The sequence below is a fragment of the Falco biarmicus genome, chromosome 10 (assembly GCF_023638135.1).
Source record: "Falco biarmicus isolate bFalBia1 chromosome 10, bFalBia1.pri, whole genome shotgun sequence".
NCBI lineage: Eukaryota > Metazoa > Chordata > Aves > Falconiformes > Falconidae > Falco > Falco biarmicus.
The window spans coordinates 31,463,766-31,482,422 of NC_079297.1; the positions used below are offsets into that span (position 1 = coordinate 31,463,766).

Genomic DNA, 18,657 nt, shown 5'->3' on the forward strand with positions numbered 1-18,657 from the left:
GAAATTTGGTCACATTTGTTTTGTGAGAAACAATAGAGATGTGGTCTTTTGTTTTAGAAAAAAGTAATCAATAGATACCCATGTTTTTCTGAACACAATATGTACTGATTGTTTATTGCTGTTGACTATAGACTATTGGTCAAGCCAAAGTATACAGTCTTTTTTCTATTTATGTGTGTAATATATATATAAATTATATAATATACATTATATCATTATTTTCTCTGATTTCAGATATATTAGTGTAGAATACCAGGAATGACAAATGACAGCTGGAATCTTTTTACTATAACTAGAACTGTGAAAAAACACATTATGAGCTGTGTGCCTTACAGGAAGAAATGTATAGCAATAGCTGCTGCATGTGCAGAGAGGAAATGAACTTGAGCATTGTCATCAAGAGTCTGTGGTCATGTGCTCAGCTTGACCTTTCATTTTTCAGAAATAAGGATAAAGCAAATTGTGTATTCATGATTTATTACCAGGATTATTCAGAATCTACCCCTGAAAGACCATGTGGTTGGCTGACCACACTAAATCTACCCTTTAGAGATATTTGTGTACCTTGGGATTTCTACATTTTGTGGGTAATAGGTGGTAGGTGTAATTGAAAGGCTGGAAGCTGGATTACTCTGTACTCTTCTATGTATATGTGTAACCCTATTTCAGAAGGTTGCATGGTTTATGTATTACTGACTTCTAGTCCTAGAAACAGCACTACAATGGCTTAAATAGGAAAAAAAATCCTGCTTGAAAAAGTTAAAAAGAGAATTTTGGAAAATGTAAATAATCAGCCTTTATTCCTTTTTCTTAAAAAAAAAAAATCCCACAAAAGTACTCTGACTTTCAAGGTTGAATCAGGAGAGGAAAGGTTTTCTGAAATATATGTATTCTAGTAGATTTATTTTTCAATTATTCTTTTTCATTTTTAAAAGTAAGATTACTCCTGCTCATTTTTTGTTCTTGGATTTTGTAAAGCAGCAGCAAACCATACAACGCCCTGTATATTTTTGAGTGGGAAGTATTATTATTTAGATGTCTAGCTTGAGAATATTTATCACTTTACTATTGCAGTAAGATATGCATTTTCTTTCAACCCAGGGGGTGGGGGTGTGTGTGTGGGTGGGTGGGGGGGTGGGGGGTGTCTGTCTGTCTGTCTGTCTGTCTGTCTGTCTGTCTGTCTTTTAAGGAACTTTACCTGAGCTACAAGCAATAAAGATAGACAATCACAATAAGTCTGTGTCACTGTTTGCAGTAATTCGTGCACAAAAGTGAGTAGGGTGAGAGATTCTGGAATTTTACGTAGATTCATGCAGCATGTATGATTTTACAAACATCTCTAATGGTGGTGCTCTTTTATTGCACCCAAATATACAGCTGTCTTTTAACAGAATCAAGAAATAGGTACGATATCTTTGTCCATGAGATGGCAGGTCAACATGATAGTGTCTTTGATATGGAAACCATTTTAAGAGGTGCTTGCATGCATCTACAGCCAGTACAGTTTGTGGCCTTCACATTGGACTGCTACAGCTCTTTGAAGGACAGTGACACAACCATGGACCACTGAAACAACCCAGACTAAAACTAACCTATTTTGAAGGTTTATTTTTAATCCAGCTCACACCTGAGATTGATTGATCTATCTATGTGTATTGAATATATATAAGGAAGTATGTATGTGTTTGTGTGTATTTTATAATACAGGTTTGCCCTTACATGAAAAGTTCTGTGTTAGAAGATAAGCACTATCAGCTTCCAGAGAAATATTGAGAATGGCAAAGTCTTCAGCATCTCTGAAAAGATGCCTTCTAGATGCCTAGGACAGTCGTCTTGTGTGTCTAATAAAAAAATTGCTCTGAAAACTTTCTAGCAACGTTAGTGATTTTTAAGGCAATACTTTTTAGACATTCTTAACATACCACTTTTGGCTAGTAGAAACCCTCTGTGGACCATCATGAAAATTAATTCTTTTATAAACCCCCAAAACTAATATAAATCATTTGCCAGAAAAAAATGGTTTTTATGTTAACCATTTGCACTTTGCAACAGCGTAGAAATACGTATCTGAATAGTGTTGCTTTCAATGTGTCTGTTGCTTATTTTGTTTGATACTGCGATAGTGGTATTTCAGTAGAGGCTATAGAAAAAAAGCCTCATTTGTAGCTGCCTAAGAAATACTTAATTTACTTTTAAATGAAGTTCATTACTTAAGAGTTTGTATGATATAGTATTGCTGGGAGCTGGAACCTGACCCAACTTTGCCTTTTCTTTCTTCACATATTTGCTTTTATCATGTCAGTTTTACTCAAGTGACACTGAAATATGGAGATTTTTCCAGTATTTTTTTTTCCAGAAGGAGTTTATCAGTTGCAAGGCCTAGATTGTGAATGTGAGCTTTGATGTTAACAGCCCCAGTGCCTTTCTTTTTTATTTGGGGCATTAAGTTCAATTACATATTCAAAGTATCTGTTCAGTGGTTTTGCTAGAATTTTTCAATAATTAAAATAACTGAGCCTTTTTAAAGTACTGTTTTCTCAGTGTTTCAATCTTAGTAGAGATGTGACTCAGACCAGATCCTATTCTATCAATTTCACTGATTTCAAATGTCTGTATTGGTGTTCACAGGCTTGTGTTTCATGTTTCAAAAACAGTACTTTAAGAAGTTGCCTGAAAACACATCAGCCAAAAGAATGTTTGCTGTCTTTTGTGCTGAATAAATTATACGCTGATAAAGAACTGCAGTTTTGAAATTCTTACTCCATGAAAAATATATGAAGTTCACCCTGATGTTTACTGACCAGTGTAATGACAAGCAAGCTATAAGTTTTCAGTGTTTCAAAGACGTTGTGCTTTATGGAAAAAACAACTGCTTCATATTTTTAGGAGATGGAAAAAACCCAAAACACTGAAATTGTTTTAACTGAACGGCCACATACAAGTCCAGATTTAAAACCTGCATTTGTGCACTAAACCTTTTAACAGGATTTTTGTGATCCATTCACAGAGTTCCCTTAACACTGTAAGATAGCTTATTTTAGAAGGAAATTTCAAAGCAGATGGAAGAGCTGTGTGAGGCTGCAGATACTCTGTTTCCACTTCAAGCTCTCCAAGCAAACTCAAAGCCTAGCCAGTTTGCCTCCAAAGTCCCCAATTGGGAAAATAAGATCTTGAAATAATTATGTCTCCTGTTGTTATAGCCAGACGGGTATTTTTTATACTTAAAAAAGATTACCGAGCTCATTTAAATCCTTCAGGAAAATAAAAAAAAAAACAACACAGGGAAAAAGGATAAATAGTCACAGGAAAAACAAAGAAACAAACAGAGGTGACATTCCCACTTAAGGGTAGTGGTGCTGGTAGAAGAGCCACCAGAGTCTGAAACAAAGGATTTTCTAAAACTACGCTTGCTGTTGCTGCTGGTAATGGGCTTGACCTTTATTTACTCATATTTTTCCGTGCTATGTCTTTACAAATCTTTTCCAACCTTTTCTACTTCTTCTAAACTTTTGAAAATCACCATGTTTCTGGCTGTTGTGTGTTATAAACCTTTTCAGCCACAGATAATTTTAAAATGCATATGATTTTTGCATGTCCCAGGCCAAGAGTCAAACAGCCACTCTTCCATTAAATAGTAACTATGCTCAATAAATAGTGCTTTGGCAATCAGTATAAGTACCATACTGTTGACAGGGTAGAAGAATCTGACCATAAATGAACAGGGTTAGAATATGCAGAGTGACTGAAAGATGCATGAGCTCAGACCGTACTAAGAAAAATTAAAGATGAGTCAGAAATGGAACATTCCACTGACACCCACTAGTCCCAGTTTCAATGAGTCAGTCAGAACAAGTACCTGAACATGAATTTCATGTTTCATCTTTGTTTGGAAAAAAACCAAAATCCTACTGATGAGGTTTCACGAAGCCAAACCCCTGACTTCCTCAGCTTATTTTCAATGAAAAAACTATAATATGGAAACTACTGTTTATGTCTAGCATAAGCAGGTGAATATACAATGGTAACTAGTATGTCAGGAAGCTAGGCATGCAACACAGATGTGAAAGTACTTTGAAAAGATTAGAGTACATTGAACAACTTATTGATTGAAAAACAATGGGTTTGTCACTACAGAACAAGAGACTTTAAACTAATATACCACCAATTAATCTGATTACCCATCCTGTGGTATTTTATGAGTCCTTTCCATGCCTTTAGAGTTGTTTTAAGTTGTTGTAAGTTCTACAGAAATTTCATCTCAGCCCGAATCAGTGAGTCTATATTTTGAGGGAGTATAGGGGGTTAAAATTATCTTGGCAGGAGAGTACAAAGAAAGTGCTGTTTGGCTTTTATCCCAAGGATGTGCAGTGGCATCAACACGGAGGGATGCAATGGCAACAGCTTTTAGGACATCAAAAGCGTCAGCATCAGAAACAGCAGCAGCATGAGCAGGCTGTGCTGATGGTGATTCTTTCTTGCTCTGCCATTAGAACACTGACATGTGCCAACAGAGATCAGAAAGTGGAGTCCAAATTACCATAGTTACTTCCAATCCTAAGTTTCAGGAAAGAGTAGCCCAGTATTGACAGAGGCTGGAAAACATCTGTTTGGTTACTAGGTCAGAGCCTCGGACATCCAGGTTCGATGCAGCATCAGGGACTTCGATGGGATGACATCCGTTAATGCCAGCTGGAGATCTGACCCTGTGCTGTACGATCACCTACTCTAACACCCTCGAAAAAGACTTAAGTCCCCTTCCAGCCTCAATCAGAGAACAGCATGGTAACAGCTAAAGAATTACATCTAACTGCCTTAAATATAAGGCTTTGAACTATGAAAGACAAAGGGGAAAAGGTATGTCGTTGGCTACTGCCTTCTAGGATGACAGCTGTAATAGATAGGGAACATCCTCTTTTTTGTGTAAAAAGTGATAACTATCTTAGTTGTCATTTTGTTTGAAATAAAAAAATAGCCCTGAAATCTTTGGGAGGGTGGTTGCAATTAAAAAACAATTTTTGTTTGCTAAACATTGCTTAGCTGTCCTCTGAAGTCTTGAGGAAATTGTCTTAAATTAGTGATTTTGAAAAAAAAATAATAGTGCTATTCCTTTGTTATTTTAAAAAAGTTTGATTAAATGTTTCTCACCAGTCATCTTATAAGCTTTTATGACTACTCTTAACCTACAGGATGCTTGGGTAAATACATGCAGAGACAACCAAGATACTGCAGTTTAACTAGGTATTTCACAGTAGACTGCATGCTTTAGCTTGTAGCAAAGAAGAACCAGGTAATTTGCCTTAGTTCTTTAACTCTTACTTAATGCATGGTAATTCAGCAAGGTAAAAAGCCTACATCTCAGCCTTGTGTCTTTTTGCATGTAAGTGCTATCAGCAGTAAAATTACTTTTGTGATTAGACTGATTCTCTTCAGTGATCTGCATAAGCTGGGGAAGAAGTCAGTGCACAAAACTTCTCATATGTATTTAGTTTCCTCATGCAGTCAAGTATGTATGTTGATAGCTTGGCCCCAGTGGAACTTGAATAAGAAAACACAGCACTTCAAAAATACAAAGTAACATTTTGGAAATAGGAAGATTTGCAATTCTGTGGTGGCACTACTCGGATAAGAAGTTTTTTAGTAAGAAAGACCTTTTTCCATTACTAGGATTATATTCTTGCTACCAGACCCAAGCATCCAAGGTTTTTATCACAGGTGAAGGATGAAGTAATAAACCAGCTAAAATCAGCACCCCATTGCATGACAGATCTACCTGTTATAAAGTGGCTTTTGCAATAACCTGTAATGTAGTCAGTGGCTGTAGATGAAGTTTTAAAATCATCAGGCAAATGTGAAACCCTCAAATATCAGCAAAGTCAGAATATTTTTATAATCCCTCTAAATGTCATTGGAATCAGGCACTTTCTGTGGCTAACAAGAATTATTCTGACACCATGAACCTTTTTGGTAAAAGTGTATCTGTAGCATTTATAAAAATATTCAGTGTACATTAATTTCAGGTCAGAACTGATAGCTAAGATGCAGTTAATATGTAGTAGCAATATTTGTGACAAATTCTTGTTACTGGTGTTTTAATCCTTGGATGATTTTTTGGCTTCTTCACACACACACTGGAAGTTCAGGTATTACCCACGTAATGTATGGTCTTGGCCTGCTGGTGAACGTATTCAACACTAATTCTTTTTTTCTTCCAGCTTTCCTCTCTTCAAATAGAGTAAAAAAAGAAAAAGAAAAATCCCTATTGTCAAAATATTGGCAGGCATGTTTGTGATTATGTTTTGTCAAATACCTCTAAGATTAATGCAGTAGAAGGAGGTGATAAGTAAATCTTTTATTTGCACTGGTGGGCTCCCATTTTAAGTCCCTTGTAATTAAAAAATTTAAGCATTTCCAAGTCTTTCTGCAGAGGCTAGCTGCAAAGCTGTCATTATGAGCATAATGAGTGTTTTTGTATTATTCAGTGCCCCTCCAATCTCATATATTAGTAACTCAAAAAAGAGAAAGGAGATATAATAAGCCGTAGGGTCATGTTCAAGTCTGTTCCCAGGAAAAGTCTTCCTGTATTTCAGATAAAATTCAAGAATAATAGAGGAATAAAACCAAAGCAGATTGTGGTGCAGCAGCACATCTCAAAACCCTTGCGCAGTCACTTTACTAAAGTTCAGCAGAGGATCAATACAAAGTGCCCTTGCCCTTGCCCAGATGAATTAGCTGTTCACACGGGTTTGGAGAGTGGAAGGGGGCAGGGCAGTTAGCACACAACAACAGCAGCAAAACCAAGAGAAAGATCCTATTCATAAGCAGTGGTGATTGGAGAGAGTGCGACTTCAGTGTTCCGATGGGGTTTTGGTACAGAATTCAAGAGAAAACTCGAACCAGTTGTAATCTGGGCACTTTTTTGGAGCTGCAGTAAGTTGATGCAGGAACTGAAGTCACTCATTGCTAATGCAATTATAGAAGATTTAACATGAGAGATGATATATTTGGATAGTCTTTATATCATTCCATCATCTAACTTCATTTTTTGTGTTATTTCCACAAGGAATACTGTACATACAGACAGTCCTGCTTAGAAGAAAGTAAGGAAATCATGCCTGGCTGACCTTTTTTTTACCTACTTTAGACACAAGAATTTGACGCAAATATCACATTTGCACTAACCAAATCAACACTAAATGCTCTGTGAAGTGGATTCAATGTGTTTTTGTAGCTGAATACAGCTTTCTTTGAGTTTCTTTTGGGGGCACATTGCCTTTGGCGAGACTAAGCACAAGTCTTGATGTTTGCCAGGGTATTTTGTGATTCTGAAGTTCTCTCTGAAAACAGTGTCTAGTCTGTCCACTTATAAGCCAACAGAAAACACACTACATTAAAACCGTGAATGTAACCCATCTCTGGAACAGAGAAAGGTTTACATGGAGTTGGCTGCTACAATAGCCTTTCTGTGATGTTTGGAATATGAATGTGAGTTTAACAAGATAATATGTCTTTGCTACATGTGATACAGGACAGTTTGACATCCCAACCAGTGCTAAGAGGGCAGGGCATGGGGAGGAGGAGAGGAATTTATCAGATGTGGCCCTTTCTCTCACAATCACCATAATTCTGTCAATTTTTTGATCTCACAGCCTCCTTTAGTAAGTATGTAAGATTTCTAATAAAGTGAGGCCAGAAATGTGCACTTGGGTGTTAGCTGTCAAACTGCACTTACTCCCCTCATGTGTAATTTGAGTATAATTTTATGGGCCAACTGATGCCATCAGCTGTATCAATACAACTGGTCTTAGATTTTTTCCTCAGTAATACTGGCATCATGGCTCATTATAATGGAGTTACCCTTATTAAAGGCATTTATCTTTTCTTTTCAAACAGACTGAAAATTAGTGAAACCACAATTGTGTGGTAAGCCCACTAGATATTGCTAAAAAGTTACTATTTAGGATAGGACCGTATTTTTGGTACTTGTCTGACTGTGCTCATTTTGAATACACTTTCACAGGCTAGAAGTACTTCACAGAAGCAGAGAGGGAACCTTTGGTTATGTGTTCATGGACAACGTAACCTACTCTGTATTTCCAAAAAGTGTGAAGTGCTTTACAAATATTTGTATGTAACAGTCTGTAGCTTCCTGAGAACTGAAGTCAGTGTTTCAGTTCAGCCTTTAGGCTGGAATCCTGGCAATATACATAATGCCACATAGACAGATGTGAAATGTACCCAAAACTCATATCCTGGACAGCAGATCTGATTGGAGTTTGATCACGAGCATATCATTCATGCAGCAGGAGCTTCAAGTGTGAGGGAAATCCCAATGAGTCTTTTTGTTGTTGTTGTTAACAGAAAAGGGAAAACTACACAGGTATAAAAGTGAGGTGAAGTCTATGGCAGCCCTTCCCTTGCGAGCAATAAGATGCCAATAGCTTACCAATAGTGCTATCCCAGCCCACAGCCAACACTGCTTATGAGTTGCAATGCTTAAAATCTACTGCCTGCCCAGAATAGCAGATGAATGACAACTGAAATATCTGCAAAAGTATTATTGGCTGTTAGCATTCACAGAATTGTTATTTTCCTCTTCCAACAAATTAAAGAGCATTGTGCTTTGTGAAATCTGGTTTGCCCGAGAATGGTGATGTGGTGTTTCTGTACTGGTTGTGTAAGAGTGATTTAATTACAGCTATTTGCACTCACAGGACAATGTAGTAAGCACTAAAATAATTCATCTTGGAAGCCTAAAACCTTCCAAAGCATGTGAAGAGTAATCACAAATTACCTCTCCCTTTATTCAAACCAGCCAGGAGTCTTTCAGGTGAGCCACAAAAAAAAAAAAAACCCAACATAGGTGGCTGTTTCTTTGTCCACACTGCTGCTTTCACTGAACAAACAGGATTTTCTTAGTATGGACACCGCTGTGCATTGAGTTGTCTAATAGCATTAGGACCAGCAGTGCTTTATGCCCACAAGGTCAGAAAGCATGTGTGGCTACTGTGTGAATCTCCGCACGTTGTCATTTAGCTCACAGTCGTTCCAAATTATGCATCGTGCTTGGGCATCAAAGAAGGTCTACCTGATATTTTTAGGAGATAGATTGGATATAGTAAGGTCAACAGGTTGGTAAGACCGTAATACACAATCCTCCTTAGATCTTTGTAGATTAAAATTCATGGTCTAGGTGCATGAACCCAGATAAGATGCAACATTGTGGTTTTGATCAAAGTGGAGTTTTAAAATGCACCTTCTCAAATCATGTTTCTGCTGTTGAGTTCAATGGACAAATAAAATCTCAAACCACATCTAACTGGTGTTGATACATTAAAAATATCTTCAAATTTGCATCACTGTTTGTCATCAACAGAAATTTTTCACTACTCTGGCACCTCTCCAGTTAGGAAAATACAAGCCTGATGTGATATTTTATATCGCCATAAATGCTACTAGTTTCATGAAACACAGAACCTTTCATTTCACATGTTAAGCCCAATCAAATTCTCATATTTTAACAATTACTATGGGTTGGTAACAATCTATGAGTATTGTGATTTGCATTATGAATTTCATACTTATGTGCTGAGCACACGGATTTTTAGACTAATTACATTTTAGAATTATAAACACATTTAGGATTAATATTAATATTATGTGGTACCAGTTGCATTGCAATCTCTTGCACAAATAATGTTACATAAGGTGTCATATTTATCCAAACATGAGGCTAAACAATTCAGAAATGTGTGCATTGCTAACAGGATATAGACGAACCTATTAATGACATGGTTGAAATGGAGCAAATGGTGTGGATTCACAGTACTCTGACTGACACGTGGATTGAGCTTCACGTTTCCTTAGAAGCATTTGCATAATTAGGAAAAGTTGGGAAAGCATTTATACTGTTCAAAACTTACAGTTCATCTCCTGATGATCAAAAATAGATTAACTTTCATTGTCTTTCTTACTCAAAGACAAGAAGGCTCAGAGGAGTAACTTGCTAGTCAGTGACTAATGCAAATACTGTTTTGTAAGTATTTACACATATATGTATGTTTGATATTCATGTAGTTGAATATGATCAATGATTAATTTAAATTTTCCATTTGTTTTTCCGTGAGGTTGGCTTACGTTATTTGTTCACCTCTGAAGGGTTTCCTTATTATTGGTGATTCATAGAACAGTGACATGATACTTGATAGAATATTATACTAGTATGTAGGCTGGAGCACAGTTACCTAAAGCTACTTGAGGAAGCCTGTAATAAAATAATTAGTTAGCATGACATAACATTCTGTTTGAATACATGTTTCTGTGGATAACCCTTTTGCATGTTACTTCAAGTTCAGAGAGCTTTTCTCAGAGCTGTTGTTTTTCCTAGTCCTTTCGAAGAGGATGTATACTGAATATTTCATCAAAGACCAAATCCTGCAGCTCATTTGTTGAAAGCATAAAAAGACAAAGCATCTGCATTACACCAAGAAATATGTACGGTACAATCTTTATTACTGGGAGTATGGCCATTTGAACCTGACTATAGGGAGAAATGGGGACACTGATGGAGCAGTGTGGATTTGGACAGTAGTTGCAGAATTCTGTTGCTCCAAGACAGCAGAAGAAATCTGAATCCAACTCACTGAACTGAAGCAGGCGCACATGCATCTGGACTACCAACATTTGTTGTTTGCCTAGTCTTTTCTTAAAAAATTTGGACAGGAACGATGCTACCTTGTCACTGAGTAACCATTCCAGCATTACACAGCCCCGATAACTGTTTTTGCATGAGGTGCCATTAACGTAACTAGAAATCGTGCGCGCAAAGATGTGTTTGAAATGGGTACCAAGGCAAGTTATGGAGTCTCAAATGATTCTATGAAAAACTTATTTCAGTTTTTCATAGAATAGAACAGTCAGCTCATAGAATAAATAGAATAAACAGTCAGCTGCTTCTTGGGTCCTAATGAAAATGCCTGGACAGCAGTTGTAGTTTTCCCCTTCAGTTTCCTTTTATAAAGGAAATGGAGTCATGAGGAAGAAAATTAGTTGTACTGTAATTCTTGGCTTGGACTTCAGTGAGCAACTTTTACAGTTTAATCCTTTTTTCCTCTTTTTTTTTTTTTTTCCATCGAATTACTATATTTTCAGGTTGCTTTATGGAGATAGCATTCATAACATATGGTGCTTAAAATGGTGCCACAATTTCCACTTTGAAGTGTGTATTGTATTTTCTTACTTATCCAAATGGATATCTAGCTGGATTTCTAACTGCTTAGTAAATTTGTTTTTAATTTAAAAGGCTTTTTCCCCTGAAGTGATCTTATTAATCACACACTAGACTCTTCTACCCATGTCTCCAACTTTCTCCTTGTAGCTCGGATATCCAACAAAATCCAAGTGAAGAGATTAGCACCTAAAATGTACCAAACAGGAAAAGTTTGATGGAAAACTGTGAAAGATTATCATCTTGAGCGTTATCCCATTTGTTCCGAGTACTGCCTGTGGTACAACAAGTTCAGATTTCACTTTCCGGTTAAAAACATTTTAAAAAAAACACAACAAAACTTGAGTGGTATGTTATATTACAAGTATCTGTGGCATTTCTTAATAAAAGCAGATTTTTGTGAATTATTTTAATCCATCAGAGCCTGTATTTTTTACTCTAACAAAAGTTTTATAAGAACTTGTTTTGAACTGTTCCCAGTTAATGTTACCATCAACTACTATTGGAGGAATATCTAGTAAGATGTAGCAGCAAGAGTGTCCCATCCGTTACCTCAGCAGCGGGTTTTTGTAGTCAGTAATGCTTGTTAAGTTGAGCAATGGGAATGATGGATCTGCAGGCTCAAGGAGGTTAATGTTGACAATAAGCAATTATTATTTTTGACAAGAATACCAAAGGGTTGCAAGATGACTCTTCTAACTGAAAGCAGATTATGACTCGAGTTTTATTACTAACTGTCAAGCATAGCTGTCAAGCATATAAAAGTGTGATATAAAGGAAGATCTTTTTATTATAGCAAGAGACAAAGCAGAGATCAAATTATGACTTTTTTTGTGGTTTTTTTTTTCAATTACCCACAGGAAGAAGGAGGCAGGGTCCTCAGCATCTTAAAAAGGGAAATAGAGGGGGGAGAAAACATCCGGGAGAGGACACTTTCCTACAGATAAAAAAACTGAGAGCAAAACACAATATGATTTTAATGAAGTCAACATATGTGGATGTCTGTGGGTACTGGTGTGTGACTTCCATGTCTTTCTTGTAGCTGTAATGTAATGGTATGGGGGTGGGACAGTGTGCCTGAACAACCTTCCAGGGAGCAGTTCTCTGGCTGACTGATAATCAGAACTACAAGTGATTTTTTGTTTGGTCTTTCACCGAGATATTTTCCCCTCTGGCCTGTTGGTATGTGTTGTAATCTTGATCTTAGAGATGCTGGTCTTTGTCAGAGCTATTATTCAGACCATACTTCTCTGATGAAAGACAAAAAATATTTACTAGAGGCAGCTCCACCTCTCATTTGTTTTATGTGTGACTGTGACACTAGCTGGTAAATTTTGCTTCTGCTGAGAAGTAACAACCTTCTCTCTTGACCAGCACTCAAGTTTTTCTTGGGCTCCTTATTGATCACATTCACTGAAACACCACAGGCAGTTCTGATCAAAACACTTGAACTGAAATAGCCCACAACTTCATGAAGGTTTGCATCTAGAACCACATTCTGTTGCTGACCTTAGCTGTAGAATGGGTGGTGGGTAGAATCCCTTGTTAAAACAGGTTTTGCAGATACTACAGACAAACTACTCTGCTTTGCTAGTTCCTCAACTTAATTTTACATGGAAGGGAAGTCATCTGCATTCTTCTGTGGGCAAATGTGATCAAGTAAAAATGCATGAAGTCAGGGACATAAAGTGTAACATAAAATAGTGTTACAACTTCTTTGAATGGATACGATGATTGAATTTGTTGTGCCAGAGATTGCATTGACACCTTTTGATTCTCTTCCATTAGTCTGCTGAAGACCCTAAATCTCTGTTTTGTTTTTTTTTTTTCTGCAAACAAATGGGAAAAAATAGTCTGTAAAAAAATCTTTCACATAATTATTGATTTTTCTAACATTTAAAGAGATTTCCTGATTATGGAAAATAAAACTAAATTGGCAAAGCAAGGTGAGAAAACAAAGATGATATCTTATAGCCACAAACATTTATAGTGAATCCGAGTTTTGCAAAATTGCGAGAGGTAATATAATGTGTACTGAAGATGCCAGACTCTCTGTGGATGCTTTTTGGAGAAAAATCAAGGCATTTTCATGTTGGTTGAATTGATGATGAAAGTAGAGCAGGTATATTGTGGCAAAATGTAACATGCCCCAACTTTTATTTATTTATTTACTGCTACAATTTTCAGATAATTCTTTCATCTGTAGATGCATAGTACCTCAGACTTCCCTCGGTTGATCTTTCAGGTATGTCATGTAGGAACTGATGATAGCAGGCTACTTTAAATGCACACATACACCGTACATACATATGTCTGTCTGTTCAGTCTGGGCCCAGAAGAGCCAGGCAGATCTGCAGAGCCCATTCTGGTTTATCCTGGGTGGTAGGGTGGTGTGGTTTAACCCCAATCAGCAACTACCACGCAGCTGCTCACTCACTCCTCCCCTGACCCTGCAACCCAGTGGGATGGGGAGAAGGATCAGAAAAGAGTAAAACCCATGGGTTAAGAACAGTTTAGTAATTGAAATAAAGTGTAATAATAGTAAAAACAACAACAATAAAAATTGTAATGAAGAGGAGAGGGAGAGAGAGGAATCAAACCCAAGGGAAAGAAACCCCAAGCAATACACAATGCCATTGCTCACCACCTGCTGACTGATGCTCAGCAAGCCCCTGAGCAGCGATTGGTGGCCCCCAGCCAACTCCCCCCAGTTTATATAATGTGCGTGATGGATGCCCTGTGGTGTGGAATATCCCTTTGGCAGGTCTGGGTCAGCTGTCCTGCCTCTGCTCCCTCCTGGCTTCTTGTGCACCTGCTCATTGGCAGAGCATGGGAAACTGGAAAGTCTTGGACTTAGAGTAAGTATTACTTAGCAACATCTAAAACATCACTGTTTTATCGACATTCTTCTCATCCTAAATCCAAAACACAGCACTGTACCAGCTACTAAGAAGAAAATTAACTCTATCCCACCTGAAACCAGGACATAAGGTCAATGCAGCCTACTACAGTTGTCTCTGTGAGACCTCTGTCTCCCAGAAACTGTAGCTGCTGAGCAGATAAATGGAACCAGCTGCTCCAGGGGTCCTACTAGATTCAAACTTTCAGTGTGAGAGGAATGCCAGGAGGTGCGTTGTCTGCTATTACTGAGGTTATATTTGAAAGCATTCATGAACTGTGCAAAAAAATCTGCTTTTATAACACTGTTAGCTAATAAATGTCTGTTATGTTCCTTGCATGCTGATTTCTACATCTAGTCCTTCCTTGCAAAGAATGCTTAGCACTGTCCTCTTATAACCTTTGCCTCATCTTTAGTTTGCTTATCCGTCTTCTCTGGTAGCTCAATGAAGGTATGCTGTGCAGTCTGGAATGTGCAGTATAACCCTGTCAACCTCCATACCATGTTTAGAAATCCAGTTTGGAAGGGTTCAACCTTTTCTAGAGGGTTATGTAGTTTCCAACCGGGAAAGCTAAAAGCAAGAAGCTGGCTGTTGCTCCCTGACCTGGAATGAAGACAAGTGCTCTGGTCTTTCAGTGTGGAGGCCGGTCGGGTATCTTAAGTGCTTCCTAGACACCATAGTGATGATTTTGCAGGTCTCAAAGACATTCGTGATCATCTACTTGGAAATTTCTGTTGAAACATGAAACTTAAATAATATTTTTAAGTTTTTCCATCTCTCGTGATGTGGATCGTGTTCTTGCTATGCAGAACAGGCTTCAGATGTCTCAGTGTCATCTTTCTTGGGTCTCTTTAGGACTGTGCAGAAGGGCTGTCAACAAGCTTCAGTTGTGCACAGAGGAAAATGGCAAGGATAAGACGGCGGGCGTTCCAAGGAGTGTTGTCTCACATTAGATGAAGGCAAAATCATGGGATGGTCTGTCGCTACCTCATGCAGGTAAGTGGAGGAAGAATGTGCTTTTGCTGCAGTTTCTGAGTAAGTTGATATATTTTATTCTGTGTTTAGATACAAAAGGTATATAAGGCTTTCGGATCAGAGGATCAGACAGGCGCTGGAAAATCTTATGATAGGTGATTCTGAATTCCTGATTATGCCAAAGTTCCTTTCAAGAAGGCACCCCGCTTGGTAAAATAATGGAAGAAATACCCCAACTCTGAACTCTGTGGTCTTTTTAACATTTGCCTCATAGTACACTCCACAAAATGGTGGTAGAACATTAGATAAATTCCTTAGATTTTGATACAATACCATTTCCTGTCTCCTTCTCAGCATATGTCCATGTGCATGTGCGCACGCACACAAACACACACACACATATCTATCTGTCTATATATAATCTTCAGCGGAAGCTCATGTATAGGGGAAATTCTGGGAATAATTATGAAAAGGATACTGCATGCTCCAGCAGACGGAATACATCTTTTTCATTTAAAGCAGTTTTTTTTTTTTCTTTACCACCAACTTGCTGCAATTAGGAGGTTGTTGGAGAGATATCAATTGAGATTTGGGAACTGTTTTCTGGAAATGTTTTGAATTAAAATCTAATTGGTAGCTTTCTTTGATAACTATTATATTGTTGGGTGCAGCTAAATGGAAATCAACCACAAAGGGAACTCAGTTTTGTTTGTCATTAATTTCAACTTGATTTCACAAATGATTTACATATACAATATTTTCCCTATTTGTTCTGTACTGTTTTCGAACTCCTGTTAGCAGCACTTAGACTGATGTAGTGTCATTTTCCCATTTATTTATTTTACCTTAAAATATTCTGCATTACCTCAGGTATGAGTATCAGCAAAATGGTGAGGAAACAGTAAGAGGACCAAAGTAAAGCTTCCTGCAGTTTATGAAAAACTGTGGAATTATTGGCCCCGAGCACTACATTTCATTGTTTTTACCCAAGGCATGTGTTAGTGTTGTGGTCAAAGGAGAGTAGGCCTACACTGCAAATATAGGATCATAACAAAGCAAAATTTTGAAAAGATCAGATGACATAGTAACCATGTGAAAAGCCAAGGGTCAGCTACACAGACAAGTTACCCCAGCCGAACATGTTACCGGGAGGACATCAACTGAACCATGGCCACGTGTGATTACTAAGCAAATGGAAATGTGAGCTAATTCAATGTACCATAGCAAAAAAAGGTGAAAGATACCTGTAAATAAATATTGGAAAGATTAATGAATAATTTTATGGAGGGAAGATGGGGCACAAGAATCACAGCAGAGATGTAATTTTACTAACAATGAGTGCCAAGTAAGCTGGGCATGCAGGACCCAAGCCAAAGCACACCTGACTAAGTCCAGTTGACTCTACAGACTTGGACCATGCCCATGGAATGTAAAGGAAAACGGCCATTTGGGGAGGCCAGAGTCCTTACAAGGGAGACATAGTTGATATTTGTCTAGAATTAATTAAGACTGTTGTTAGTACCAGACAAAGGCAGGTATATAAGGGTTTGCTCATTGTGAAAGTACAAATATTGAAAGCTTTTTCCTCTTGAAAATTGAGTTAACAGGAAAAAGTAGAATAGAGGTTTCTTTGAGTGTGTGCAGCTGAAGTACAGTTCTACTTAGCAGCAAAGAGGAGGGTAACATCTTGCGAGATCACTGCATGGGAGCCTGGCATCTCCCTTTTTATTGATTTAGGACTAAAATGGAGTTCACTTAATGGGGCATGAGAACTCAGAGGTGTACCCTTCCCATGAGTCCCTCGGCACAATCACAGTGCTGCTGCCTGGGACACCCTGCCAATACAGGAAAGCTCACAGGAAGCCGAGATGACACTATGCGTTGCAGTTTAAGTAACAAACCAGCTACACCTACACAGCCTCGGTGCTGTGCATGGTGCTGCCTGAAAGCCTGTTCAGACTTGTAGTTTGGTTCCTGCTGTCATAAACTTTTGGCTCTGCAAGACATTCATTCATGTTAGGTTGTCTCCCTGCTTTATTTGGGGTTATTTGCATTGTGGTTCCACTCCAAAAAGCATTTATATAAAAAGAAGGCAATTTCGTCTCTTACCAGATGTGTCCCACAAGTGCTTTAAGTCAAAGATGTTACTGACTTTGGTGACTCAGATATTTCTCAAATACTTTTTAACTGTGGTTGCATTGCAAAGCGAGACTTGATTTATGTGTCTTCTATACATCATGGGTATACTAGGCTCGTATACATGAAACTGAGGCTAAAAGTTGACCATGAAACCTCTCTTTTTCTTTTTTAATACTGATAGTAATGTATAAGAAAACAGACAAGTGGTTTGAAAATGAAGTCTTTTTGCTTCTAAAATAAGGAGCTATAATTTGGAAATTGCTGTGAGACTGTAACTATGAACTGCAGTCATATGGTTTTTATACTTCTCAGATGGAAATTATACATATCGATGTTGCCTTGCATTAACTTTAAAAATATTTATCTTTTACTAAATATTTTTTCAGGATGTTTAATTAAATTGAAATGGATTTCCTCCAAAAAAGGGATTCCTTTGATAGTTTTATAAATTCCTTACTGTGAACTTCAGAATTAGGAAGAACCCAAGAGCTGTGAGATTGGCGTTTAAAGAGCTTTTTCATGTGACTTCTTGCTCATTTTGCCTGTGCTCAGCAAGCATTTTGCCAGCATTACTTAATATCCATCTTTGCTCATCAAAAGGGCCATACTGTCAATGGATATCCAGGTTCTTCTCAATACTTTCTGAACAGAGGCTCTTTGCTCCCAGGAAGATGTGTTAGGTGTTTGTAAGTTTTCTTGTGGAAGGGTTACCACTTAGGTGACAAAAACTGGGGTTCGGGCTTGCCTTTGTTGTAGGAAACTGTATAGCAGAGGAAAGACCACCGGAGGGGTACCCGCTCCCCAGAGGTTCTCCGCGAGGTCTCTGCATGCAGACTGCTTTGCAGCTATTGCTGGGGGCTGAAGTGTTAGACCTCACAGACTGTTACGGGCAGAGTATGAAGAATTCTGGAAATGTACAGAAGTGCAAAGAACCCGAGAAACAAAGGTGTCTTTTAACAAATAGTTCTGCTGTCATTTGACCAGTAATGAGAAAGAGAAGGCATTTCCAAACAAGACAATTCCCAAACAACATTTGAAATTTTTTTTTTTTAAAATCAGTTACTGGGGGAACTTTGGCCATCTGAGATCTATTCTAGAAATGTGAGTAAGGTTCTTTAAGCCATTCCTTTATCACTTCACCTTGGACTGTGAAAGACAAATCAGGATGGGTGTCAGATTCTGCACAGGTAACAGTCCCAGGCTTCTGCAGAAACTTTGGAAAGGGGTGGGAGGGACTCATCTTCGCAGAGCTTTCTTACTGAAAGCTTTTTAGAAAGAGGGGAAAGTCATCAGCGGGCCCCACGGATCCCTGGTGGGGGGTGCAGACAGGTTTCCATGGCAGAACTGTACATGGGGCTGGTAAGTAATGACAGGTGCCGGCCATCTCAGATTATTTCTGTTGTCCTCATGGGGCCACCT

The 18,657-nt window shown here is 38.1% G+C and overlaps 1 long non-coding RNA gene across 1 annotated transcript in view; it reads left to right on the plus strand.

The window, feature by feature from the left end:
• LOC130156379 (uncharacterized) overlaps positions 1-18,657 on the plus strand; it is a 146,369-nt gene that overhangs the window by 80,418 nt on the left and 47,294 nt on the right. The window contains exon 3 of the long non-coding RNA XR_008824398.1: positions 14,980-15,120. This is a non-coding gene — a long non-coding RNA (uncharacterized LOC130156379). The remainder of the gene's footprint in view (positions 1-14,979; positions 15,121-18,657) is intronic.